The sequence below is a fragment of the Molossus molossus genome, unplaced genomic scaffold (assembly GCF_014108415.1).
Source record: "Molossus molossus isolate mMolMol1 unplaced genomic scaffold, mMolMol1.p scaffold_m16_p_21, whole genome shotgun sequence".
Taxonomy (NCBI): Eukaryota; Metazoa; Chordata; class Mammalia; order Chiroptera; family Molossidae; genus Molossus; species Molossus molossus.
Window position 1 is genome coordinate 11,114,986 of NW_023425357.1, and position 26,708 is coordinate 11,141,693.

At 52.7% G+C, this 26,708-nt stretch overlaps 1 protein-coding gene across 3 annotated transcripts in view; it reads left to right on the forward strand.

Moving 5' to 3' along the window:
• The window catches only part of PAK4 (p21 (RAC1) activated kinase 4), a 46,715-nt gene that overhangs the window by 9,652 nt on the left and 10,355 nt on the right, over positions 1 to 26,708 (forward strand). For 2 of the 3 annotated variants that reach the window (XM_036274569.1, XM_036274571.1), the window contains exon 2: positions 25,511 to 25,584. The gene's annotated coding sequence lies outside the window, so the exon portion shown is untranslated. Of the gene's footprint in view, positions 1 to 16,500; positions 16,587 to 25,510; positions 25,585 to 26,708 lie in introns of those variants that run through there. The other variant, XM_036274570.1, reaches the window with a different exon arrangement.

Below are 26,708 nucleotides of genomic sequence, written 5' to 3' on the forward strand. Positions count from 1 at the left end.
TCCACAGTGCCTGGCAGGTAAATGTGAGTGTGATTATTTTCTTTTTCTTCCCACAAACACTCTGGAGTGCATGGCCCTTAGGGGCCTCCAGGGACACAGTGGTGGATAAACAGACCCAGTTGCTACCCCTTTGGAGTTGTTTCTTGGACTCTCAGCCTTCTGAGACACCCCTGCCTCCAGGCAGGAGAAGGCCTGAAGTAATCTCGGGCCTGGGGAGTCCTTATTCCTTAGGCTGATTGATGAGTAGGGAAAACTAGTTGAGCGTTTGCATGTGCCAGGCCCAGTGACCTGCACAGCACTCCTGCACTTCTGCCCAATCCTTCCTGGAACCCCAGAAGGTGGCTGCAACCTTCGACCTGTTTCCCAGATGAGGAGGGTGAGGGTGACACCAGTGGTGTGTGCTTGGCCGGCCCTGCAAGCCCATGCTGAGCAGTGTGGCAGCATCCCCTCGCGGTGCTACTTTGCATTTCCCTGGAGGCCGGTCAGGTGGAGCTGCTCTCCACATGTTCCTCGAACATCTGGAGTGCCTCTCTTGTGAAGTACCCCTTCACATCGTGTGCCTGTTTTTCCCTTGGGCTGTCTACGTGTTTATTTTTTATCTCTTTGAGTTAAATCCTAGATTCTGGAGGAGAGCCTTTGTTTTAAGATGTTACACTATCTTCTCCCAGTCTGCGGCTTGCCTTTGCACTTTTTTTCATTGTCTTTTGATGAACAGAAGTGCTTAATTTTAATGTAGTCAAATGTGTCACTCATTTCCTTTATAATTTTATGGTTCTGCTTTTCACATTTAGTCTGTTTGTTCTAGAATTGGGATGTGTGTGTGTGTGTGTGTGTGTGTGTGTGTGTGTGTGAGGTAGGCATTCAGTTTTATATTTTCCACCTGGATCCCCATTTATTAAAAACAGACTGGCTCTTCTCCACTGTGGTCCTGATCATAAATCATGTCTTTGTGTAAGTGGGCCTATTTCTGGGGGCTCTCTTCCTTTCTCTCTCTGTTTTTCTATTCCCACAGCAATACCACACTGTCCTAATTCCTATAGTTATAATAAGTCTAGAGCATGGAGAACAAGCCCTCCCACTTGTCTTGGCCATTCTTGGCTTTTTGTAATTTCATTTAAATATTAGACAAGCATGCCTGGCCGGTGTGGCTCTGTGGATTGAGTGTCGTCCCATGGACTGAGAGGTCCTGGTTCAATTTCCAGACAGGGCACATGCCCGGGTTGCAGGCTCGATCCCCATTAGGGGGTGTGCAGGAGGTGGTGGATCGATGTTTCACTCTGACATCGACGTTTCTATCTCTCTCTCCCTTCCTCTCTCTAAAAAGAAAAATTACACAAGCATGTGTCACATACACAGACATGGCATTGAGTCAGTTCATGACTGTGATCTATATCTTCATTTACTTATGTCTTCTCTGATGCCAGAAAAATGTCATAGTTTAAACATCACAGTCCTTGCTCACCTCTTGTTGGATTTATTGCCAGGTTCTTGGTGACGTGCCGGGGGAGCCTGTGCTGCACCCCTCCCGTGAGGAGCCTTGCTCCCTAGGTTGGGCCTTGTTGGGTGAGACTCCCAGCAGTGGCAGGGCCCACCTCCCTGCCACCACTGCTCCGTGCCACCACCCTGAGCCCTGGCAGAGGGCAGGCAGGGCGCCTGCAGAGGAGGTTGTAATTTTCCTGAATGATTTTTAAGGGCTAATTAAAGGTTTTCCTTGACTAATCAGCTTACGGTTTAATTATCTGGGAACAGGCTTAGGGATGCGGGAAGCAGTTCCGGTGGGGTCTCCTCAGTGTGGCCAGAAGGAGCCAGGGTCCAGCCCTACCCTGGTGGCTGGCAGGACGGGGTATACCCCAGCACCCTGCAGGGGCCAGCTGGGCTTCTCCATGCCTGTGAGAGGAGGCGGAGGGCAGCAGGTGCAGCTGAGCTTAGAGGAGGTCCCTTCCTGCTTAGAATCCTTCCACAGCTCCCGCTGCCCAGGGGGGAGCCAGGACCCAGTCCCTCCTCTGTCCATGAGGCCCTGCCCTCTTCTGCTTGCTGGTGGCACTAACGCCTGGCTGGCCTCTGTTTCGTGCTCTCACTTCCTTTATTCTTTGGGTCTTGGCCTGAAGGTCACTACCTCTGAGAAGCCATCTCAGGCTGCCCCACCAGCCAGAGCAGGTCCAGAGCAGGTGATAAGCTCTGTCCTCCCCTTGCCTGCTGTTAGGGTTTCTCATTCCATTACTGATCAGTGCTTCGCAAAGGGGGTGCCTGGGCTGGACCCTGTGGTTCAGGACTGGTGCCCCCACGTGAGGCCTGGGAGGCGTGAACAGGCCTAGAGGACTGCTCAGTGGCTGAGGCCTTCTCCAGGGAGGTGGCTGGCTAGACTGGACTGGACTGAGGATGGGCTTCTGGGAGTTTGTTGAAGGGGGAGGGGACGCAGAGATGGCCGTGCCAGGCCTGGCTTCATTCCTTGCATTCCTTAGCTGGCCCCAGACTCCTGGTGGCCTAAGGTGGGGGAGGGTGGGCAAGCAGAGAAGGGCCTCCTGGGCACTGACCCTGTCCCTCCTCACCCCTCTTCTTCCCTCCCCCAGCCTGCCTCATCAGTCTGTCTCACTTTACACCCACTCCCGCCCACCCGCCAATCCCATACTCACCCTTGACTACACACTACAGTCACCTGGTGGGGCCTCTCTACAGGGGCCCAAGCCCAGTCCCTTTGAATCTGAATCTCTGACTATGGGGCCTGAGTGTTGTGTTGGTTTTTTGTTTTTTTTTTCTTAAAGCTCCCTAGATGACCCTATTGTGACACTGAGCTGGGCCTACAGGCGTGACAGAAAACATGTATTCGCTTTTGTGATGTTCAGGACACTTTTCTAGGCTTCGGACATGACATGGTTAAGTCATGTCACACACACCACACCACACCCCCCACCAGCCACACTGTAGGAAGATAGGACTTACTCCCATGTTATGATGAGGCATCTGTGGCCCAGAGAAGGCTTCCTTCTGTCCCTGCCCAGTCATCCCCCACCCCCACCCTGTCTTGACCCCCACCTTCTCTCTGTCTCAGCCCCCCTTCTCTCTCCGTCTTTCTCTCTTCTTCCTACCCTCAATTTCTACCCCACACCCACCCCACCCAGCAGCTTTCCCGGGCTTCCCTGTTTAGAGCCAGGACCCCACTGAAGCCACAGAGGGAGCTGGTTTCTGCAGGCTCAGGACAAGGATGGGAAGGATGCTGATGTCATTGTGTACCAGCCCCCTTGCTGCTCCTGGAGTCCGGGGAGTGGAGGGAGGGCACCCATACTGCTAAAGGTAGGGGTACTGGGGTTGGCTGTGCAGCCTTGTGGGGAGGACTCCAGGCCCGTGAACCATGACAGACACTGTGACCCTTCCCCCTCCATGGGCCCCAAATCTGGGGTCATCTGTTACCATTACCATTTCAAGCTCCTGTGGAGTGGCTGATGGCTTAATTTCAGCAAAGGTTTATGCTAAAATGTGATCATTGCAAGAGCCTTTATTATTTGATGGGAATGAGGGGGAATGAGAGGCCAGTGCTCCCATGCTCGGGCAAGGGCTGGGCTCCCAGCTTCCCCTCCTGCCTCTCCAGGCTCAGCGAGAGCTTCCTCTGTGACCTCGGGTCAGGCCCTGAGCCCCAGATGTCTCTGCGCTGGTCCCTCCATCTGGAGCAGGAGAAGGATTCTTGCTGTCTCCCAGGGTAGCTAGGAGGATTAAGTGAGTCAGTGTGCGTGTGTGACACTTAGCAGAGGGCTGCCATCATTATGTCACTATGGCTGCTGTTGCCTCGATTATTGTTACAGTAACCAGAGGCAGGTATGTTTGGATTTAATAGTTAAGATTCACAGGGTGAGTGATCCATAATTCTTTGCTATTGTTATACATTTGTATAACGTTTAAAATCTTTGTGTTATGGAAATGTTCACATATACTCAGAAGGGTGGTCTGATGTTTTTCCTACATCCTATTACTACCTTCAGCAGTTACCCGTCATGCCCAGGGTTTTTCATCTGCACCCCCCCACCTCCCTGATTATTTCGCAAGTATCATATACTTTATAAATATCTCAGATTTTCCTCTTTAAGAGATAAGGAATCTTTAAAAAAAAAAAAAAAGCCACAGGAAATAGAAGAAACAAAATAATTCCTTCGTATCCTCACACTTTCCCAATCGTCTATCACCCTTTTTTTTTTATCCTCACCCGAAGACATTTTTGCATTTATCTTCAGATAGAGCGGGAGGGAGAAAGGGGGGGAAGAGAGAGAGAGAAACATCAATGTGAGAGAGACACATCAAGTGGCTGCCACCCACATGACCCCAACCGGGGCCAGGGACAAACTGCAACCGAGGTACATGCTCCTAGTGGGAATCGAACCCGGGACTCTGGTCCATGGGCCGACATTCTAACCGCTGAGCCAAACCGGCCAGGGCACCCCCTTTTTTCAATTTGTCCATTTGAGCTGGAGTGCAGACAAGGTCTGTGCTTTTGGATTTGTCTGGCCTATGTCTTCTGCAGTCCATAAGAGTCCCTCCTTCAGCTCTTGTGTGTGCTTGCTGTTTGGGTCATTTATCAAACACCCTGGTCTTTTGTCTATACCTGGCTGATGCTTCTTTGTAGTGTCATCTAACATGTTCCTCTGTGCTTCCCGTGAATTGGGATTTGGTTATAATCAAGCTGTGTTTCTTTCATAGGTGGTACTATGTATGAACAGTAGTGCCTGGGTGATTTTAAAATAAATTTAATTAAGTTTTGCCCTGGCCGGTTTGGCTCAGCGGTTAGAGCGGCGGCCTGCGGTCCAGAGAGACCCAGGTTTGGTTCCCACTAAGGGCACGTACCTCGGTTGCAGTTTGTCCCCGGCCCTGGTTGGGTCATGTGGGTGGCAACCACTCGATGTGTCCCTTTCACGTTGATGTTTCTCTCTCCCTCCCTCCCTCCCACTCTATCGGAACAAAAAATGAAAAAATGTCCTCGGGTGAGAATAGAAAAAAAAAAAATGTTAAAAAAAATAAATTTAGCCCTGGCCGGTTTGGCTCAGCGGTTAGAGCGTCGGCCTGCGGTCCTGAGAGACCTGGGTTCGGTTCCCGCTAAGGGCGCGTACCTCGGTTGCAGTTTGTCCCCGGCCCTGGTCGGTTGTGCGGGTGGCAGCCACTCGATGTGTCCCTTTCACATCGATGTTTCTCTCTCTCTCTCTGTTCCTCTCTCTCCCTCCCACTCTACCTGAGCAAAAAATGGAAAAATGTCCTCGGGTGAGGATAAAAAAAAAAAAAAAAAAAATTTAAAAAAAAAAAAAAAATAAATAAATTTAATTAAGTTTATAAAAAGTGAGTAGATTGAAAAAAGATACACCAAAAACTTCAGTTACTCCTAGTAGGGCTGGTACCCAGATACAGCAGAGTGGGGTGGGGGGCCTGAAGGACTGAGGTTTGGGAACCGCTGCCATAAATGCACAGCTTTGAACTCACTTTGCTGGGACTGTAGGGCCCCCGATGAGAACTGTCCCTGACCCCTAGCCCCTTCAGCCTGGCCTGGTGGTTAAGCCTTAGGGACAAAGCTAGACTCTTGCCCCAGCTCTACCCTTGGCCAGTGGGGCCACCCTGGTACCTTTCTCATTCTTCACCTGCATCCTCCGTAACATGATGGGGACTAGACCTCCCTTGGAGGACTGTGGTCAGGACTCAGTGACCATGCAAAAAAGGGTGTGGTGCACGGTGTGTGCCCCGGACCGTACACTGTCCCCTCCAGCCCTCCCTCCCTGCCATGCCAACAAGCTCCAGTCCTCGGCCTGTGTGGTGGCCATTCCCTCCACCTGCAGTCTCTTCCCTAGATCCCCACGTGGCTTCCTCACCTCCTCTGGTCTTGCTCACATGCCCTCCCCCACACCTCCCTGACTGAACTCTGGTCCCTCTCTCACTTGTTATATACATTTTTTGTTTCCTTGTGTATTGTCTTATCTCCCCCACTAGAATGTCAGCTCCAAGAAAGGGGGGCTGTCTTATTCACTGCTGTGTCCTCAGTGCCTCAAATAGTGCCTGGCAACTGAGTACGTAATAAAGAATTGCTCAGTGCGTGAACTAATGAGAGAATGAACATGGGCGAAGGAGTGGAATTTTGCACAGGTCACAGCTGTCGTGGAATCCTGAGTCTGATACACACCATGTGGCCTTGAGCCGCTCTTCTCTCTGAGCCTCACTCTCGTCCTCTGCAACGTGGGTGCGTTAGCAGCACCCTGCTCGCTGCCTTGCTTTGCACCAGCATGCTGCCCACATGTAACGCTTTGTTGCTGGCCTCATTGCTATCCTGTGTCTACAGCGCAGGGCACAGATGAGCCAGCCATGGCTGTCCCTGCCATGGGACACTTGATCAAATCTAGTCTGTGTGACCAGCTGTGGTGCCCTAGGGCAGGCCAAGGACATGGATAGGTGTGTTCCTGTGGCCAAAAGGCTCCCTGGGGAATGTGACTCATGGAGGACATGAGAGTGCCAGGATGTGGAGAGACCTGTGCGTTGTGGTCAGGTCTGAGGGCTCTGGGGCTGGCTGCTTCCAGGCCTTTGTCTCCCTTGCAGGAAGCAGGCAGAGAGCTGCAAGGGGCCAAGGAGGACTGCTGCTCTGATTAGGAAAGCAGTCACAGCCTTGGGTGTGTGTGTGTGTGTGTGTGTGTGTGCGCGCGCGTGTGTGTGTGTGTGTGACAGACCAACAGAGAGCCAGCGTGCACATGTATGTGTCAAGGAAGCTTCTGGCTGTCAGAATTGCTATCACCGGTGTTTCCTGTGTGGAAGTGTAAAACACAACATGTACATGAAAGTGTATAAAACGTCGCTGTAGTTTAATTATAAAGCAAACAGCCATCTATGGATAACCAGATCAAGACAAGCATTGCCAGTGCCCTAAAAGCCCCTTCCTTCATGTGCTCTTTCCAGCATTATCGAATAAATTCAACCATCTTTTCTTCTTTTAATTATTACCTCTTTTTGTGAATTATGAAAGATTTTAGATGTCCCTAGAGAATAGAGAATCACCTGATGACCCCCTTGGGCCCAGTGCACAGCTGAGAGAGAAAACAGTCTTGCCTTGGTTAAAGCCCCCCAGGTGCCCTCCCCCAGGTACCCAGAGCCTCACTGTGGTCTCTCCTGGGCTTCCCTAAATAGTATACTGGATGGTTCTCCAGGTTTTAAAACTGTGTAAATGGTCCCGGGCTGCCAGCACTTGGCTGCAGCTTGCTCTCAATATTTTGCTCTTGAGGTTTCTCTGGGTGGATAAATGAGTTTCCGTGCCAATAGGGACACTCCCAGCATAGGTCAGAGTCCCCCCACCCCAGCCAGATGAAAGCAGCCTGCCCTGCTGGAGCTCAGGAGGGCGCTCTGGGGCTCTCCTACCCCAGCCTGCCATTGCCTCTAAGTGACAGTGGGCATTTTCAGGGTGGGGGTGCACTGGTGGCCTTGCAGTTCACCAACTGGGATTCAGTTGCAGGACCTTGGTATGTAAGGGGCTTTCCCTGAGCACCTGTAAGGTAGGAATGGGGCTCTGTTATTGTTTAGGGTCTGTCTGGAGAAAGCCAAGACCCTCCCTTCGTGTGGGAATGGATTGGGGGCTGCGGGGGGGTCTCTTCTCTTCCCCTGTCCTCTGTCCCCTGTGCCCCTCGGCCTCTCCTGAGGGCCCTGTTTAGTGATCTCATCTAACCTTTTGTGGAGAGGCCCTCTGGGTTCGAGATGATTATCAAAGGCTCTGGATCTGGAGGCCTAGGTTTGCCACCTGGCTCTGCTACCTACTAGCTGGGTGACCTTGGGCACGTGCCTCTCAACTCCTCGGCCTGTTTCCCCATTTATAAAACGGGATTATATAAAGGTTATTTCATCTATGTGAAGCACTCAGAAGTGAGCTGGCACCTAGAAGCCTCTCAGTGAGGCCTGGCTGTCAGTATTATTGTCACTGTTGCTATTCACTCATTCGTTTTGTAGATATTCACTGTGTACCTCTTCTGAGCCCAGCCCTGTCCTGGCTGATGCCTGGGACAGACTGGTGACCTGGTAGCCCAAGGTCCTATCTTCATGGAACTTGAAGCAGTGACAGCCCAGAGTCACCTTGGGGAAAGCACAATGCAGAGTGTCCTGGCTGTGGTGGCAGAAGTCCAGAGGGCTATGGGAGGCCCTGGCTCCAGCCTAGAAAATCAGGGAAGGCTTCCTGGAGGAAGAGACATCTGAGCTACTGGCTGGAAGAGGAACAGACAGTGTATGGAAGGGTGTTTCAGGGAGTGCAAACAGCATGTTCAAAGGCTAAAAGGTGGGAAAGGGTCTGGCATTTTTAGTAAATTGTTATTTTTAATTAAAATTTTTGAGATAATTATAGATTCACATGTAATTGCAAAAAGTAATTCAGAGAGAGCCCTTGTACGCTTTACCCAGTTTTTCCATTGGTAACGTTTTGCAAATCTGTAGTTAGTACAAGACCACAACCTTGATATAGACGTGGATATGGTCTAAATACAGAACATTTTGATTCACAAGGATTCCTCCTGATGCCTTTTTATAGCCACACCCCCCCCCACCCTGGCCCATCCCTAACTCCTGACAATCACTCATCTATCTATCCCCATTTGTATAAATTTGTCATTTCGAGAATGTTATGTAATTGAAATCATACTGTATATAACCTTTTGGGGTTGACTTTTCTTCACAAAGCATAGTCAGCCAGGTTTTTGCTGGTATTCATTCCTTTTTGTGGCTGAGTTGTATTCCATGGTATTGATATACCACAGTTTGTTTAACCCCTCACCCGTTGAAGGACATCTGGGTCATTTCCATTTGGGGGCTATGACAAATAAAGCTGCTATAAACAGCCACATACAGGGTTATGTGTGAATGTCAATTTTCATTTCTCTGGGACATATACCCAGAAGTGCAGTTGCTGGGCAGTCTGGTAGCTGAAACTGCCACACTGTTTTCTAGAATGGCTGCACCATCGTACGTCCCCAGCAGCAGTGCAAGGGTGATCCAGTTTCTCTTCATCCTCACCAGCAGTTGTTGGTGTTATTATTTTTCACGTTAGCTGGTCTAATAAGTGCGTAATAACTCATTGTGGCTTTCATTTGTACTCCTCCAATGGCGGATGACGTTGAGCATCCTTTCAGGTTCTTCTCTGCCATCTGTGCATCCTCTTGGGTGAGATGTCTCTTTGTGTCTTCTGTCCATTTGCTAATTGTATCGTGTGGTTTTTTTCTTTGAGTAAGTTTTGAGAGTTCATTATCTTTCTAGATACTACTTCACCACATAAGGAATTTGTAAATATTTTCTCCCAGTCTGTAGCTTTCCTAACTCCTTCACATGGGCTTTTGCAGAACAGATGTTTTTCATTTTGATGAGGTGTACTTTAGTAAATTTTCTTTTTACGGATCGTGCTTTTGGTATCATGTTTAAGAACGCTGCCTAGCTCTAGAGTTTGAAGATTTGCTTGTTTGTTGTCTAAAAGTTTTATAGTTTTAACACTTTACATTTAGGTCTGTGGTCCATAATGAGTTAGTGTCTGCAAAGTGTGAGGTTTGGATCAAGGTTCTTCTTTTTTTCTTTTCTTTTTTTGTATACGGATATTCAGTTGTTCTAACATCATTAGTTGAAAATGCTCTTTCCTCCATTGAATTACTTATGCTTCTTTGTAAAAAATAAGTTACCACAGTAAGACACCACTTCACACCTACCAGGATGGCTATTATAAAAAAAAAAAAAAAATTGGCCCTGGCCAGTTTGGCTCAGCAGTTAGAGCGTCGGCCTGCGGTCCAGAGAGACCCGGGTTCGGTTCCCGCTAAGGGCACGTACTTCGGTTGCAGTTTGTCCCCGGCCCTGGTTGGTTGTGCGGGTGGCAGCCACTCGATGTGTTCCTTCACGTCGATGTTTCTCACTCTCTCTCCCTTCCTCTCTCTCCCTCCCATTCTATCTGTACAAAAAATGGAAAAATATCCTCGGGTGAGGATAAAAAAAAAAAAAAAAAAAAATTGGAAAATAACAAGTATTGGTGAGGATGTGGGGAAATTGGAAGCCTCATGCATTGCTGGTGGGAATGTAAAATGGTGCAGCCACTGTGGAAAACAGTTCAGTAGTTTCTAAAAAGGTTAAATACAGAACTAATGTATGGCCCAGCAGTTCCACTCCTAGGTGTATTTCCAAAAGAACTGAAGGCAGAGACTTGGACATTTGTTTATTTAATTTTTTTTTCTTTATTGATTTTAGAGAGAGAGGAAGGGAGGAGAGAGATAGAAACATCAATGGGAGAGAACATCAACTGGCCGCCTCCTGCATGCCCCCCACTGGGGATTGGGCCCACCACCTGGGCATGTGCCCTGACCAGGAATCAAACTGGTGACCTCTTGGTGCATGGGTCGACGCTCAACCACTGAGCCACACCAGCCGGGCGAAACTTGGGCATTTGTACACCAATGTTCATAGTTGCATTATTCATAGTAGCTAAAAGGTAGAAACAACTCAAGTATCTATTAACAGATAAATGGATAAACAAAATTGGTATATACACACAACAGAATATTATTCAGTCATAAAAAAAGAAGGGCATTTTGATATATACTACCATATGTAAATGGACCTTGAAAGCATTATACTAAGTGAAATGAGCCAAACATAGAAGAAATATTGTAAGATTTCACTTACATCATTTGCCTAGAATAGGCCAATTCATAGAGACAGAAAATGGAATAGAAGTTGTCAGGGGCTGGGGGGAAGGAAGGGAGGGGGAGCTGTTGTTTAATGTGTACAGGATTTGTGTTGGGATGATGAAAAAGTTTTGGGTGTAGATAGTGGTGATGGTTACACAGCATTGTGAATGTATTTAATACCATGGAATTATACGCATTACAAATGGCTAAAATGACAAATATTATATATGTTTTACCACAATGACAAAATCATTGTTTTTATGTTTATTTTTTGTTAATCCTCACCTGAGGATATTCTTCCATTGATTTTTAGATAGCATGGAAGGGAGGGAGGGAGGGAGGGAGAGAGAGAGAGAAACATTGATATGAGAAAAACACATTGATTGCTTGCCTCCCACATGACTGCAACCAGGGTTCAGGATCGAACCTGCAACCCAGGTACATGCCCTTGACCGGGAATTGAACCTGTGACCCCTTCGGTCCTTAGGCTGATGCTCTAACTACTGAGCAAACCGGCCAGGGTCAGAATCAGTGTTTTTAAAATGTGAGGTATATGTATGTGGGTCTGTTTCTGGGTTCTCTCTGGTCACTGATCTGTGTGTTTATCCACACCGTCCTGATTACTGTAACTATCTATTAGGCTTTTTATTGATGAGTCCGTCCTCCCACTTAAATCTTTTTTTTCAAAATTGAGCTGTTCTAGGGCCTGGGGCCTGGCAGTTTTGGAGCTCCTCTCGGTCTCCCTTGCGTGGAAGATAGAGCATTGGGGTTTACCCAGCGTCAGTCACCCTTGGCACCTGCCTCGTCCTCAGCCCCCTCATCAGCAAATGTTGCTTTTTCTTGGCGGACTTAGCTCCGGTCTGCCCCCCTCTCTTCATGTCCAGCTGTCCTGGCTACCTTCATCAGTTGCCTGGAACAGTGAGTGATGTGCTCTTGTCACTTGGGGACACCTACTCAGGCCCCCTTGTCCTCCACAGACAAGGCAGCCAGAGTTATATCTTCCAGATACAGGCCCCCTGGCTTGCCTATAGCCTGGCTCTGCCACACCCTCATCCCTCTAGCCAGTGAGTCTCGGCTGAATTCACATTCCATTTATGATCCTTGACTCTGAGGCCCACAGGACAAAGACCATGCTGCACCCCTGCCCCAGCCTGGGCAGCACATGGTAGACACACTGTGGGCTTCTGTTGGCGGAAGCCGTGAATGTGAGAAGGTAGTAGCGTGCTGCTGGAGCCGATGACTAGGGGAGGAGAGTGTTGGGGAAATGAGGCCGAAAGGGGGCAGGAGCCTGGGGAGCCTGGGGAGGGGGTAGCTTTAGCTGGGCCACTTCCAGTAGGCTTTCAGCAGGTTGAGGGACTTTGGTTACAGAAGTCTCCCCAGTCTTGCAGAAAAATAGGCAGTGACTTTGAAGAGACTCTCAGCAGAAAAGGAATTCTCATTGCTTTTATAACTGTGAAAGGGTGTACATCCTGCTAAGCGGAAAAAGGCAGATGAGAACTCAGCTGAGAGGGGACACCTCTCTGATTGGCGAGGAGTTTGACAGCACCCTGGGCTGTGCGGCCCTCACATGGGACAGCTTGGCAGTGCTGAGTGTTGCCCTGCAGTTCCACTTCTAGGCGTTTGGCCCAGACGCGCTGGCACACCTGTGGAATGACATCTGCTCATGGATGTCATTGCCGCTCCGTTTGTAAGAGCGCAAGGCTGGAACCACCGCTGTGGCCTCGGGCACTGGCCCAAGGCCCCTCGGCCCTTCCATTCAGGGCTGTGCTCTGCAGAGATCAAGGCAGGGAAAGATTACCTAGACGTGTATTGTATATATTTTCTCTTCAAAATTATAAATTTTTTTTTAATTATTTTAATTAATTTTTTAGAGAGAAAGAGAAACACTGATCAGCTACCTTCTGCACACCCCCACCCAGAATCGAGCTCACAACCCCAACATGTGCCCTGACTGGGAATTGAACCAGCCACCTTCTGGTGCGTGGGATGATGTCCAACCAACCAAGCTGCAGTGGCCAGAACTAATAAAGTTTTATTAATAGATAAACATAGCCCTGGCCGGTTTGGCTCAGCAGTTAGAGCATCAGCCCGCGGACCAAAGAGTCCCAGGTTCAATTCCGGCCAAGAGCATGTACCTCAGTTGCGATTCGTCCCCGGCCCCAACTTGGGCCATGCAGGTAGCAACCAGTCGATGTGGCTCTATCACATCGATGTTTCTCTCTGTCTTCCCTCCCGCTGTTATCTGAAGGTAAATGTAAAAATATCCTCAGATGAGGATAAAAAAAATTTTTTTTAAATAGATAAACATAAAATAAAACAATAAACTATAAATAAACAATATATAAATAAATATAACAACATTTTATTTTATTTATTTTATTTTCTAAATCCTCACCCGAGGACATTTTTCCATTTATCTTCAGATAGAATGGGAAGGAGAGAGAGGAACATCCATGTAAGAGGGGCACATTGACTGGTTGCCTCCCTCAGGACCCCGACCAGGGCAGGGGCTGGGGACGAACTACAACTGAGGTGCCTGCCTTTGACAGGAATCGAACCCACGACTCATTGGTCCGCAGGCCGACATTCTAACTGCTAAGCCACACCGGCCAAGGCTATAAATAACATTTTAAAGTAATATAAATTGCCCGGCCGGTGTGGCTCAGTGGGTGAGCATCGACCTATGCACCAAGAGGTTGCTGATTTGATTCCCGGTCAGGGCACATGCCCAGGTTGTGGGCCCAGTCCTCAGTGGGGGGGCATGCAGGAGGCAGCCAACCAATGTTCTCTCTCATCGATGTTTCTATCTCTCCCTCTCCCTCTCCCTTCCTCTCTTTCTCTAAAATTAATAGAGAAAAAAAATTTAAGTACTATAAATTGTTAGTATACATGCTGGAAAGTGATAAAGCATAAGTGTACAACATAACCAATTACTATAAAGGGAAGACCCACGCAGCCCCGCCTCCCAGGCCCTCCAGCCCCAGCAGCAGCCCCTCCCCTGACTCCTAGGCAGTCACTACTTTGCTTATCTCGCTGGTCAGCACCTCTGTATGCATCCCTAAACAGTGTATTTCATTTTGTCTGGTTTCGAACTTTTTCTAAACAAAATCCTAGGATGGGTTTTACGTTTTGCTTTTTTTGATAATGTTGTTTAAGCTGTGGCCATTCGTTGTCACTGTGTGTCCTAGTTCATGGAGCCAGTAGGTCACAGTTCATTATCCGCTTCCCATGGATGAGCATTCGTGTATTTCCAGTCTCGGGCAGATTCAGGCTGTGCTTCGTGAACCTTCCCACACATGTCCCTGGGACCCAAGGGCCGCATTTTGCTTGGTAGGTACCCAGGAGGGCTCTTGCCAGGTCCCAAGTGTGCATCTTCTCCTTTGCTGGGTGCTGCCAAACTCCTCCTGGTGTCTGCAGCACAGGAGAGCCAAGGAATGTTCTTGAGAAAAGCAGGTGCAGAGGAGTCTGTGTGATGTGCTGCCATTTATGGTTTTTATAAAAGAGTGTGTAAGCATGTGGGTGCACCTGCACACACACATGCATCTGTAGGCGCTCTCAGAAAGGAAATAAAAACTAGCAGAGGTTGATTCTGGGGCCCAGCTGGGACAGGACAGGAGGGGCCATCCTGTCGCTGTTGACCTTCTGGTGCCACTGGCTTTTGAACCATGTGCCTGTATTATACAGACACTGAGACAGAGAGGAAGAAAGGAAAGAAAGGGCAGAGAGGAAGCCCAAACATGGCAGAATGTTAATAGTTGGGAGCGGTGGATTTTATGGGGGTTCACTGGTTTGGTCTCTGTTTTGGGGTGTGTCTAAAGAGTTTTATAATAAAGATCTGTTCCGGTGTGAGAGGATCTTGGACGACCTCTCCTGGCCCCTGAGGCCTATCACCAGGAGAACACCTTGTTTCCAAGGAGACTTCTGGAGGCTCCCTTCTTCCTCCCTCTCCCTTCTCTCCCCTGTCCCTCCCCTTGGGAACTAGTTCCCCTTGGCTGGCCACAACTGCCCAATCCCTGACCACCTCCCCCACCAGAGCCCAAACCAGCCTGTCTGGTTTGGGGAGGTTAGGGGAGCCGCCCCACTTGGCTCCTGTCTGGGTGGCTGCCTGACAGGTGCTCCACCCTGGTGGGGGAGGGGTGGCCTGGGATCTGGGACTTCTGGGGTCCCCTACCTGCCCTGCGGTGGCCTCAAGCCCAGCCCAGGTCCTGCTGGGAGCCTCTGGCTTGCTAAGCAGGTGATGGACAGGAAGGGGTTTGAGTGATTTCCAGGCCCTTCTGGTCTGAGTGATGAAGTCCTGTGGAAGTTGGCCACTGCCGAGGAGTGGGAAGGACACAGGTGTCTGTTCTTCTGCCTGCCTCGGCCACTCATTGTTCTGACTGGACACTTGTCCTGGACCCAGGCACCTACCCTGATTGACAGACCCTGTCCCTGTCAATCACAGGACCCCTCAGTGAGGAAGCAGTCCTACTTGATGTCAGCCCCCAAGGCAGGGGGTTTTGTCTAGTTTGTTCCTTGCTGAATTCTCAGAGCCTCCAGCAGGCCTGCCTGGTGTGTGCTAGGAGCTGAGCAGATGTGTGAACCAATGGGGACAACAGACATTCAGAGACAGTGACAGCCTGGAGGAGCAGCACTGGGACAGACCCAGCCTAGGGTGTCAGGGAGGACATCCTGCGGGAGCAGCCTGAGGTAGGGTCAGGCAGCCTGACCCTGTCCCCCAAGTCCTCCACCGTGCACCAAGAGCTCTGCCCTGGGCCAGCGAGGGCTCTGTAGAGGAAGGGAGACCCGAAGGGCGAGGGCTGTGAGGCAGGGCCAGCGCAGGGCCTTCTCATCCCCGAGTGTCCTCCCCTGTTCTGGAATGGGCATTCTGAACAAGCTGGCCTGCTGCTCAGAGAGGCTGGTTTAGGGCACAGGCATTGGGACGATGGCAGGTGCCTAACTTCCCTGCCGTGGGCCTTGGGCATGTCACGACCTCTCCAGGCCAGTTTCCTGTTGTAAATGGCCCACATAAAGTACCTGTCCACTGAGGGCAGCAGTGAGTCTAATGACCTCATGGTGTCAAGGCTAAGAGTAAGGCCACTTCTTTTCAGAAGGGTTATTTGCATCCTGGGAAGACAGCAGCCTGGCACAGCCCTCCCGCCTTTCTGTCTCCCCATTCCTGCCATCCATAGCTCCTAGCCCTGCTCTCACACCTAGCGATGGTGATGTGGGGCCTTCACCAGGAACTTGATCTTCCTCCTGGTTAGTCTGCAAGTCCTGGGTTCGTCCTCACGCGTGAGTGGGGCCGAGCTGGAGAGGCCTCCAGTGTGCCTTCTCTGAGCTCTTGCTGGACTCGCAGCTGGAGTAGTGGGGTGGGGAATGCAGCAAGCCCCAGGTCTCCAGCCATCTCTCCATATCAGATCCCCGTCCCTCGGTCCTGCCCCCAGCCCGGGTCATTGTTTCAAATCTAGCGGCCCTGCCAGCTGCTCTCAGGCACGGCTGCGCTGCTTCCCTGGCCCCTGGCCTGCCATGGGAGCGAGGCGGGGGTGTGGGGGGACTAGTGGGGGACTGGCCCCCTGAAGCAAGAGCTATGGTTGGAGTCCCCTCTTCCTGTGTCCTTGTCTAGCCCCTCGCTCTGCCAGGACAGTTGTGAGTGATGTGGCCCGGGCTTTCCAGGCTTGGCCCCGCCCACCTCCCTCTGTCCCTCCCTCACACTCTCCCCCTCCCCCCTCTCGTGGGCTGGAGCCACAGTGAGCTCAACCCTGCCAGGGCAGGGCCGCGTCACCACCCACTGCCAGGGAGGTTGGGGCACAGAGCCCAGCTAGCTCTCCTTGGTGGGTGCCCATGTCGAGGGCCAAGGGAGCCCCTTGATACCTGCTCCCTGCTCTCCAGCTGGAAGCCTCTGTCTGGGCTCACCCACTGAGGGTGACCCAGGACCCAGGGAAGAGGATGGTGGAGGTGAGCGGGCCTGGCCTCAGGCAGGAGGGGAGGGAAGGGGAGGGCTGCACTGTGTGTGAGGAGGGCAGTCCTGCTGCCTGGTCACCTGAGCCAGCATGAGCATGTGATCAAGGGGCCACACCTTTCCTGGGGCCAGGGGCAGTGTGGCAGTGTTTCTGTGTGTTGGTGGTGGCTGGTGTCTACCACATGTCTCAGCACCTCGGTGGGGGTGCCTTCCTGGGGTCTGGTCTGCATGGGGTGGGTCTGAGGAGCTATGCCTCTCTCGGTTGGGTCACTCTGGGTGACTGACCCTGAAGTTGGCCATGGTTCTGCCTGTGTCTGCCATGGAGGCTCATTACCTACTATGTGTGGATCTCTGCTCATGTGGGTCTGTGGTGTGTGTCTTGGGGAGTGTTCCTGGTGTGTGTATGGGGTCCTGGGTCTGCCTTTCTAGGCAAGTCCAGCGGTATGAAGTATCTGTGGAATTGTGTGTGTTCATGCAAGTGCCTGAGCTTGTAGGTGGTGTAGGTCTGTATCGTGTGTGTCATTGGTATGTGTCTGTGGGTCTCTTTCAGGAATGCCTGCATCTCTGGGATGTATGTGGGTCTTTACAGTGTTTTTGGAGGGGTCCTGGGACAATGGAGGCTTCAGGGACCCAGCTGTGGCTGTGCTAGTGTCCAATTTCCATGTTGAGAGCTTCCTTTAAGCCAGACCCCTCTTTAAAACCGCTTCCCTGTGTTCTCCCACCGATGCCTCCCATTTCTCTTGGACCACTCTGCGGGGACCCATTCTGAGAGGCAGGAGCTGAGGCTCAGAGTACGCTGTCCCTTTCCACGCCCAGGCTCCTTATAGCCGCTGCCTGTGTGGGGCTGAGGCGGCTGCTACTGTCTCTGGCCACCCAGGGTTTTCTTTGTGACCACTGACGTGTTCCGTGCGTCTGTGGTTGTATGACTGGACATTGATGCTGCGTCTGTGTCATGGTCTCTGCAGATGACCTGTCACTGTGGAGCGTCTTCATGTGCTTCAGTGTCGTGGGGGGAGGGGGCAGGGAGTTGCGTGGCAGGGGAGGGTTTGGGTTCCAGTGGCCTGGGAGGGCTCCAAAGCCTCTTTTCTGCCTGCACCCTCTCCCTCCCTCCTCCCTCCTGCCCTGCTTTAGGGAGGAATGAATGAAGTCTAATCTGATTTCCCCGGTCTCTGTGGGCTCCCCCACACTCAGGTTTGTTGTGGCATTCATCCCCACCTGGGTGCCCCTTGGGGGTGAGGGATACCAACAGGACCCTTTGTGTCTGTGCCCTGTTGTGCCGGGAGAGGGGAGGGTATTCAAGCCTGGGGCTGCCAGAGGAGCCAACTGGCTTCCCTCAGGGCTCCGGCCTGGGCCCAGCTGGGTAAAAGAAGCCGCATCTTTTCATTCAGCCACACTCTGAGCTGTGCCCCCTTTGTTGGGCAGGGCTGGGCACATGGGGTGGCTGAGGTGGCCCCAGACCCTGTCCTCTGGGAGTCTCCCAGTCCAGCAGGAGAGGCAGATGTGTCCTCAGATAGTGGCAGCCAGTGACACTCCCCCATCCCAGCCCTGGAGAAAATAAGACTTAATAGAGGTAGTAAGACTAGCACATTTGCCCTCGCCGGGGGAGGGCCTTACCCAGCATCCTCTTTTAATTTGTTCCTTTATTCATTCAGCAGCAGCAACAACAACAATGGCAGTAATAATAACCGCAGCTACCTACCATGTAATGAGGACCCACTGGGTGCCATGGACTGTTCTAAGTGCATTGCACATGTCATCATGTTCGATTGTTGAGACATTCCTGGGAGCTAGAGGCTATCATTCCCCTCAGTTTGCGGACGAGAGCACTGCAGCCCAGAGAGGTTGAGTCATTTTCTCAGAGGCACACAGCTTGGCAGTGGTGAAGCTGGTACCCGATCCTGGGCAGTCAGCTCTTAGCCACATCTGCCTGCTGAGCCCTTGTATTGGCACAGTCTGTGCGAAGGCCTGGTGGGGAGGATGGTGCTGCATCCGACCCAGATTCAAGGAGCAGGACTGCTCCTTACTCCCCAGACGGCTGACTCCGGGCTCTGCTCCCCAAGGCCAGGGTGAACCCTGATCTGGCTGTTTCTATGGGACTTCACCCTTTAGGGCCACTCGTGGATTCCCCGCAGAATTTCCCAGGATGTGACTTGCCTCTTGCTGTAATCCAAATACGCTGCCCCTTCTTCAGATTCCCAGCCGAGGTCACATGCCTCCGGGGGGCCTCCCTGCTGTGGGCAGGACCTGGGATGGACTCCCAACGGGGTACTACTTATGTTTGGAACACATACCCGGTTATTTACTAAATAGCCAGGTTCACTCTCTAAAGACTTGGGCCCCAGTTTCTCCTCAGGCATCGAGGTCAGATTCCAGGCAGTGTGGGACAGGCCTTGGGGACTTCTGTCTGCCCTCTGTTCCCAACACCCTTCCCTGCCTCTCCTCAGGGTCCAGATTCATCACACTGGCAAGGGCATCACTTCTTTGTTCCACTGATATCTACTGAGTGCCTACTGTATGCCCAGGCCCAGCCCTAGATGCCAGGGATACAGCAAGAACAAAACAAAGGCCCCTGCTCTCCGGGAGCTGACATTCTGCGGAGGGGAGGGGTGAGAGGGGACTGACAGTCAACAGGTGTATGACGCCAGGTGGTAATAAGCACCATGGAGAAATATAAAGCAGAGGTGCAAATTGTGTCAGGAGGTCAGGAAAGGCCTCTCTGAGGCAGTTTTATTTACACTGAGACCTGAATATCAAGAAAGGGTGAGCCACACTGCTCTGGGCAGAGGAAGTAGTGGGTGCAAAGGCCCTGAGGCTGGAACAAGATTCCTGTGTCCAAAACGAAAGAAGAGCTCACCGGTGTGGTTGGAGTGAAGTAAGGGGAAGAGGCAAGGTCCTGAGGTTGGCAGGGCCCACTGCGCAGTGCCATGTTAGGTCACAATTTGAGCCAAGGGGAAAGCCCTTGGAGTGTTTTGTTTAGTTAACATTTTTTCAGATTCCCTCCTAACCAAGGCAGCCTTTCTTATCCTGATTCCAGTCATCACTAGTGGAGTTCTCTGTCCTGGCTCTTCTCCCATAAACCTCTGGCTTCTGTTGTCTAGAGTGGAGGCTTTGGCTCAAGCCAGGGCTGCTGGGAAGTAGGAGGCTGAGGGGCATCCCCAAGGCCTCTCTGGGTGAGAGTGGGTGCCTCTGTGACCTGGTGCTAGGCAGCCCTGGGCAGTGACTTCCCCTCTCGGCTTGCTTCCTGGTTTGAGAAACAGGAAGGAAGGACTCCATACCCACCCACCCACTCATCCAAGAACTATTTAGAGGGCTCATCCTGGCCCAGTCTGCATGCCTGGCATAGGCCCAGGCCAAAGTCAGCAGCGAAGCATGTGTGTGTCTCCTCCATCCACTTGGCCACCTCGAAGGGGCGACCTGCTCTAGGTGCTGGGATCCGGCCACAGCCAATAGAAATGTGGTTCCTGCCTGCCGAGCCACTGACAGGAGATCCCCATAGACACGCTCATCACCACATAATACGCGAGGTGATGCTAAGGGCCTGGAGAGAGCGGCCCAAATGCCAGAATATGCCAGGTGCTGAGGGATGTGATGGGCAAGACTAGACCCTGCCCCTGCCCCCGGGGACCTCACCCTGCCCGGCAACTACTAAAGTGGTGTTGGTCCTCGCCAGAGCTTACCAACACAAGCTGTACAGTGAGCCCAGGACCTGCCCACTTCTCCCCCTGCCACACCCTCACGTTCCACCCTTTCTCCCTGGACCATCACATCCTCCTCCTCCCTGCGCAGAGTCCTATGGCTCCATCTCACTCAGGACAAAGCCAGGGCTTCCCCACGCCCACAAGTTCCCACTCAGTTGCTCCCACCACCAGGTGCTCTCCCCTGTCATCACTTGCCCCCTCGCTCGCTCCCCAGGCCCCAGTCACTCGGCCTCCCTTCTGCTCTTTGACTGCATTGGCCATTTTCCTGCCTCAGGACATTTGCCCTGGCTCTTCTGGCTGCCCAGTGCTCTTCCTCCAGGTACCCACGGGACTCCCCCTCTCTCCCCACTCAGGTCCCTCCTCAAGTGTCACCTTCTCAACAAGGCCCTTCCAGACCACCTCACCAAAGTCTGACTTCCCCTTACCCTCCAGACCCTGCTTCACCTTTCTTCTGTCACTAGTCATTTGACTTACTCGCTGTTTTTCTGATTTCTCTCATGTTGACAGTCTCCTTCCCCTTAGAATGTCGGCTCTGTAAGGGCCAGGCTGTTTCTGGCTGTTCAGGCCACTGCTGTCCGCCCTGCCCCGGGCCTGGCACATATCGGGCCTGGGTGACGTTTGGATAGTGGGTGGGTGTGTGAGCGGCATGGGGTCGTTGTGGATAGAGTACGTGTTTGCCAGGAAGGGGCACGTGTCAGTCCCAGAGCTTGAGGCAGGGTCTGGGGACGAGGTGTGTGAGGGTTCCTGGAGGAACTAGGCTGGTGGTGGGAAGGCTGGGAGAGATTGGGCAGTGGGGCAGCAGAGCTGAGGGAGGGTGGGGAGGTGGGAAGAGCGTGGGGTGTTAGGGGGAGCAGTGAGGAGCCTGCTGTCGGCCAAGAAGGCAAGCCGATTCCCCCTCTACTGTCACAGCACAGCCCAGGGAGGTGGGAGGTAAACTGAGGCAGGGAGCGGTTTCCGGGAGCTGGTAGGTAAAGATCGTGGCAGAAGGCGGAGCAGGAGCCAGTGGTGAAGCCCTGAGTGCAGGCTGGGGACAGTGAGCGCTTCCTGGTCCCCTTCCTCATTTAGGGTTTCAGTTTGGTGAAGAGGAAAAGGTGGCTGTGACCCCAGTCACATCCCCTTCTGTGCCCCTGGACCCCTGGTTCCAGCTGGGTCAGCTCCCTTCACTTCCAGGGAGCAACTTTCTGCAGAGCCTGGTGGGGAGCTGGGAGCAGGAGGCACACATTTCACACGTGCTCACACACCCAGACAGCCTTGTCACACAGTGGCCGGCACACAGTGGTCTGACTTCCTTGGGTGGGGGGGGTGTATTTTCCTCTCGTGAAAGGTCAGAGGTAGAACAAGCCAGTGAGGGCACCTGGAAAATCTGCAGTGTTTGCTGGGGCAGGCGGGAAACTGCCTGTTCACAAGAGACATTATTTAATGTAAAAGATTTTTTACATGTTGAATGTAAATGTTGAAACAAACATTTTTTGTTATTGTTGTTAATCCTTACCTGAGGACATTTTTCCATTGCTTTGTAGATAGAGTGGAAGGTAGGGAGGGAGAGAGAGAAACATTAAAGTGAGAGAGACACATCGATTGGTTGCCTCCTGCACGCGCCCCGACGGGCCTGGGATCGAACCTGCAACCCAGGTATGTGCCCTTGTCTGGGAATTGAACCCCGACCCTTTGGTCTGCAGGTTGAAGCTCTAACCACTGACCCAAACCGGCCAGGGCTTAAACAAACATTTTAGAGTTTGATGCAAAATGTGCCTGCATTCTTGGGATCAGACACCGACTTCGGAGGTGTCTGTACCCTAGCTGGTGGCCTCACACTGTCCTCTGTTCTGTCTGCGCTTACTGGTTCACGCTCTGTCTCTGGATTCCAGGGCTTTCTCTGCCAGTTCACAAGTCTGCCTGGGCAGAGGCTCGTGCACGAGAGCTGGGGAATAGCGTAGTGGGTACAGATGAATCACTGCAAGCTGTGGGCCCAGCTGTGTTGCAGGCATTGGGGTACAGTGGGGAGTAATCCGGATGACAGGCCCTGCTTCATGGAGCTGACATTCTAATGGGTGAGACACACTGAAGAATTACACATACACACACACACAATATATGGCAAATGCAATGAAGAATAAAGCAGAGAAAGGGGGCATAGAGAGACAGGACAGGAACAGGGACATTTGAGCACAGATATAGGGGGAGGGAGCCATGTGCAAATCAGTGAGAAGAAAGTTCCATCAGGTAGCAGCCAGCAGTGCAAAGGCCCTGAGGTGGGGGCATTGAAGAATAGTGAGGAAGTCTGTGTAGCTGAAGCAGTGAGCGAGGGGGCGTGAGGAAGGACAGGGCGGGAGAGGTGATGGGTCTTGTGGGCTACAGGAGGAGCCTTGGGGGCCAGCGTAGGGTTTAAGGATGTCGACTCGAGTGGAGCGGACTGTCTCCAGGCCCAGCTCTGGTGCCTTTGGTGCAGGATTTCACTTTGTGAGCCTTAGTTTCCACATCTGCAAAATGAGGGTGAGAATAGCTGCTTCACTGAAGTTGTAGGTAGTCAGTGAGCTCAGCATCAGCACCTGCACAGCATCGTGGGGTCCCTTCGTGGTGATGGCAGTGTAAGTACTGGGGCTGAGCCTCAGCGAAGCCACGTGTGGTGGCAGGGACTGGCTTTCAGACATCTTTTCTGCTGCAGACTGTCAGGCCAAAGGCCCGTGGGAAAGGCAGATAAGGAAACATTGGGAGAGGGGGTCAAGAGCCCCACTTTGTGCCGTCTCTTGCTGCTCCTGGGGGCCTGGGACAGACAGGTCAGATAGGAAGTGGGATCCCCCCCTCCCAGAAGAGTTCAGGGCGGGAGAGGAAGGGCAAGGTCTGGGCTGGGAGCAGGGGAGGGGGAGGCCAGGAGCTACCTTGGAGGTGCTGATGACAATGATGGTAGCATCGCTGTAGCCCTCAGGCAGGACAGGAGCCTGGACTTCGGTATCCAACTCTCCAGGTTCAAATCTGGGTGCCTGGACAGGGGGCTCATTTTTCCGAGCCTCGGGGTCCCCGTCTGAATTGGGGATGATGAGGGTTATTGTGAGGGTGGGACGGGATGAGACACCGAGAGCTCCAAGCAGCGCCTAGTACACAAGACTCCAAGAGGCTGCTGCTCCTAACCCAAGACTGGGGCTCGGCTCTGGGTCGGAGGGGCCTGGAATCGCATGTCCATGCTGCTACCAAGCTGTGTGACCTGGGCAAGTGGTGTGTCCCCCCTGTGCCTCGTGTGTGTGCTTGTTTGCTTGTTTTGTCTGTAACACACGGTCAGGTCTCTGCAGGGTGAATGAAGGGCTCGGGTTGAGCCCTGAGAAGAGCGGCCAGCACCCAGTCAGTGTTGGCTGCTGCTCTAATGGTGGCACAGTTGCCTGGGGGCCTGACCGCCAGTGCCTGCGCTCTCTGTGGCTCCTTATACAGACTCCGGGAAGCTCGTCCTGTCCTAGCCCTCTTTTAACAGGGGAGGAAACTGAGGCACAAAGCGGCTGAGCTGCCGGCTCCAGGCCACACAGTGAGCTACCAAGGTGTGTTGGCTCCTGCGGTCATGGGCACAGAAAGTGAGGAGGCACGGTGTGTGGCAGTGGAGCCCGGGCTTGAGCTCGGCTGTCTGACTCTTAGCCCCAGTACCACTCTGCCTATCCCCCCAACCCCCTTTCCTGGTGCAGGCCCCTACCTTTAAGTAGCAGCTCCTCTCCCCTTTCTTCTGAGGCCCCCGTAAGATCAGGAGCTTTGGGACTTGGAGGAGGGGGGCCTGGTGAAGGAGCCAGCTGTACTTGGAGCTGCCCCAGGGCGGGGCTCTCGCCTGATCATTATAAACAGGGTCAGTTCCTCTGTTTGTCCTGCCCTCCGTGCAGTGCCCAGAGGGAAGGGGTGGCCCCTGGCAAATATCCGGAGGTGTGCCCCTCCACCCCCTTCCCCTCTGGGCTCACGTTTGGCTGGGGGTGGACTGGCTGCACTGTGCAGAGTGGCTTGGGGGTTTATGGGTAGGGGTTCGGGGTTGGCTGCCCCATTTTTCAGGCTGCCTCCTGCCCACCCCACCTGGATCCTGGCCCCTCCCTCTCCTGGGTTTAATAAGTGGCCTCGTGGTTTATACTGTCCTGCAGTGGCCGGGACCAGGAGGTGGAGGATGGGCAGGGCAGAGTGAGAGACCAAGGGGAGGAGTGAGGCTGGGTCTGGGGCCAAAGGGGGCACATCTGGGACGACAGTGAAGGAGGTGACAGGACGAAGATCTGGGGTGACAGAGCAGGGAAGATGGGAGAGGGTCAAGAGTAGGACAGAGCAAAGAACTGGAACTAGAAAGACAGCTGAGGGCAGAGAAGCTGAGAGAGGATGAAAGAACAGGGTGGGTCAGGCCACCATCAGGGGAAGTGCGGGAGGGAGGGCTGGCCAGTGTTCAGACTGGAATTGGGGAGAGACACTGAAGGGGCTTCTGGCGTGGTTGGGCTATAGAAGGGGCTGAGGCAGAGGCAAAGGGGCCCCCTTCCTGACCAGGGTTGTCCCACCCCAAATCCAGGCAGCAGGGGTCCCTAGAGCATGCAGGAAAGTGGGCTGGCTAGGGAGCCCTGGCCAGACCTGGCTCTGGCCACCTGCTGGCCAAGAGGCCCAGACCAGTTGAGACAGGTTGGCTGCTGGGTCCCCACCCACCTGTCTCTCACTGCCAAACCGGTTCTCCGGGAGGCTGCCCAGTGATGGGCCTTCCTCTGAGCGAGGGGTGGCAGCCTATGTGGCCTCACCTCACAGAGCTGCTCCCACAGGAAAGGATTCGCTCTCCCACATGAAGCCAGCTAGGGGCTGGAGGGTCCGTATCCCAGACATGCTTCTGAGCATCCTCATAGGTCGTAAGACTCACTGAGCTTGTGGCTGACCCTGTGCTGGGCACTGTGCCAGCTGCTGGGAAGCCAGCCATGCACCAGACAAAATTCCCACCCTGGGTGTTTCCCCTTGTCCTTTGGGTCTAAGCTCACATGGCACCTCTTCTGGGAAGCCTCCGCTCATTTCTACCCTGCCATCCCTCCAGGCTGGGTTTGGTGCTCCCTTACCCCAGTCCCAACCACTCTGGGCTGTTAGAAGCTGTCTCCGTCACCGCTGTGTCCCTAACACCAGCCAGCACAGGCTGGGCACAAAGGAATGGCTTATTACTGAATGAGTGAGTGAGTGAGTGAACGAATGAATGAATGAATGAGAAGCTAAGTGACGTTCCCTTTCCATTCATTTTACAGATGAGTAACCTGAAGTCCCAAGAGGAGACGTCACCCGCCCAAGGGTACTTCTAGCACAGCCAGTGTCAAACCAGGTCTGTGGACTCCAGGGCCCCCGTGTGGGACAGGGGAGCCAGGTTCGAGCCACCTCCTCCCTCAGACACTGCTAGGAGTAATCCTAACCGTCAGATAGCAAACGAGGACAGGGCCCTTCCTTTGTGCCCAGCTCTGCTTGTATTAACTAATTTAACTCTCACAGCAGCCCTATGGGGGTTGATCCAAAGCACAGAGAAGTTAAGTCACTGGTCCAAAGTCACACAGAGGAAGTGGCAGGAGAGATTTGCTCTCTGGTCATCTTGCTCCGCTTCCCATTGTTTGTCTGGTCTCCCTGTGGGATGTCGCATGTCTCCCGTTCAGCCCCTTTGGTTTTTAAACCAGCTTTCATTTATACTGTGCTTGGTACTATTTGGAGTATTTGACTGCAGACCCCAGACCCTAAAAAGAGGGACTGTTTTGTCTTAATATTCGTCATGAAGTGGGGTTTCCCACTGTGGGACCTTGGTGAGGAACTTCCCTCCTCTGAGCCTCGGTCTCGCCCACGAAGTGGGAGTGTCGCAGTGAGGCTGCCTGGGCCGCATGCGTAGAACAGGGGTGCAGTGACTATTTGCTGAACAAGTAACCAAAGGGGTGCAGTGTTCCTGGCCCGCAGTCCAGGCTGGGAAAGCGGGGCGGTTGTGGCCAGGCTGTTGGGAACGGGTCACTGAGCCAGACACTGCGCTAGGCACGGGGGTCGGGGGAGGCACCCGAAGACTGGGCCGAGGAGACCTCGCCTGTGGCACTGATATTCTAGTGGTGGGGCTGTAGACTGAACTGGTAAACACAGGAAAGAACAGCAGAATTTCTGGACATTAAATGTGCCGTGAAGTGATGTGGGGAAGGATAGCAGGACATGGAGGCCCTTTTACTTGGGGTGCTCAGGAAAGGTTTCACCAAGGACTCAGACCTGAAGGAGGGGAGGGAAGGAGCCATGTATGGATACTTCATATGGGGAGAGTAGTCCATGAAGGGGACAGCCAGTGCAAAGGCCCTGAGGCTTGAACGCCACTGTGAGCAAGGGGAGATGCAAGTAAAGAGGTGATGGGGCTAGTCCTGTGGGGTGGGCCACAGGGAGGACTTCTGAGTGAGAGGGCGCTCTGCAGAGGAGATGTGACTTGACTCA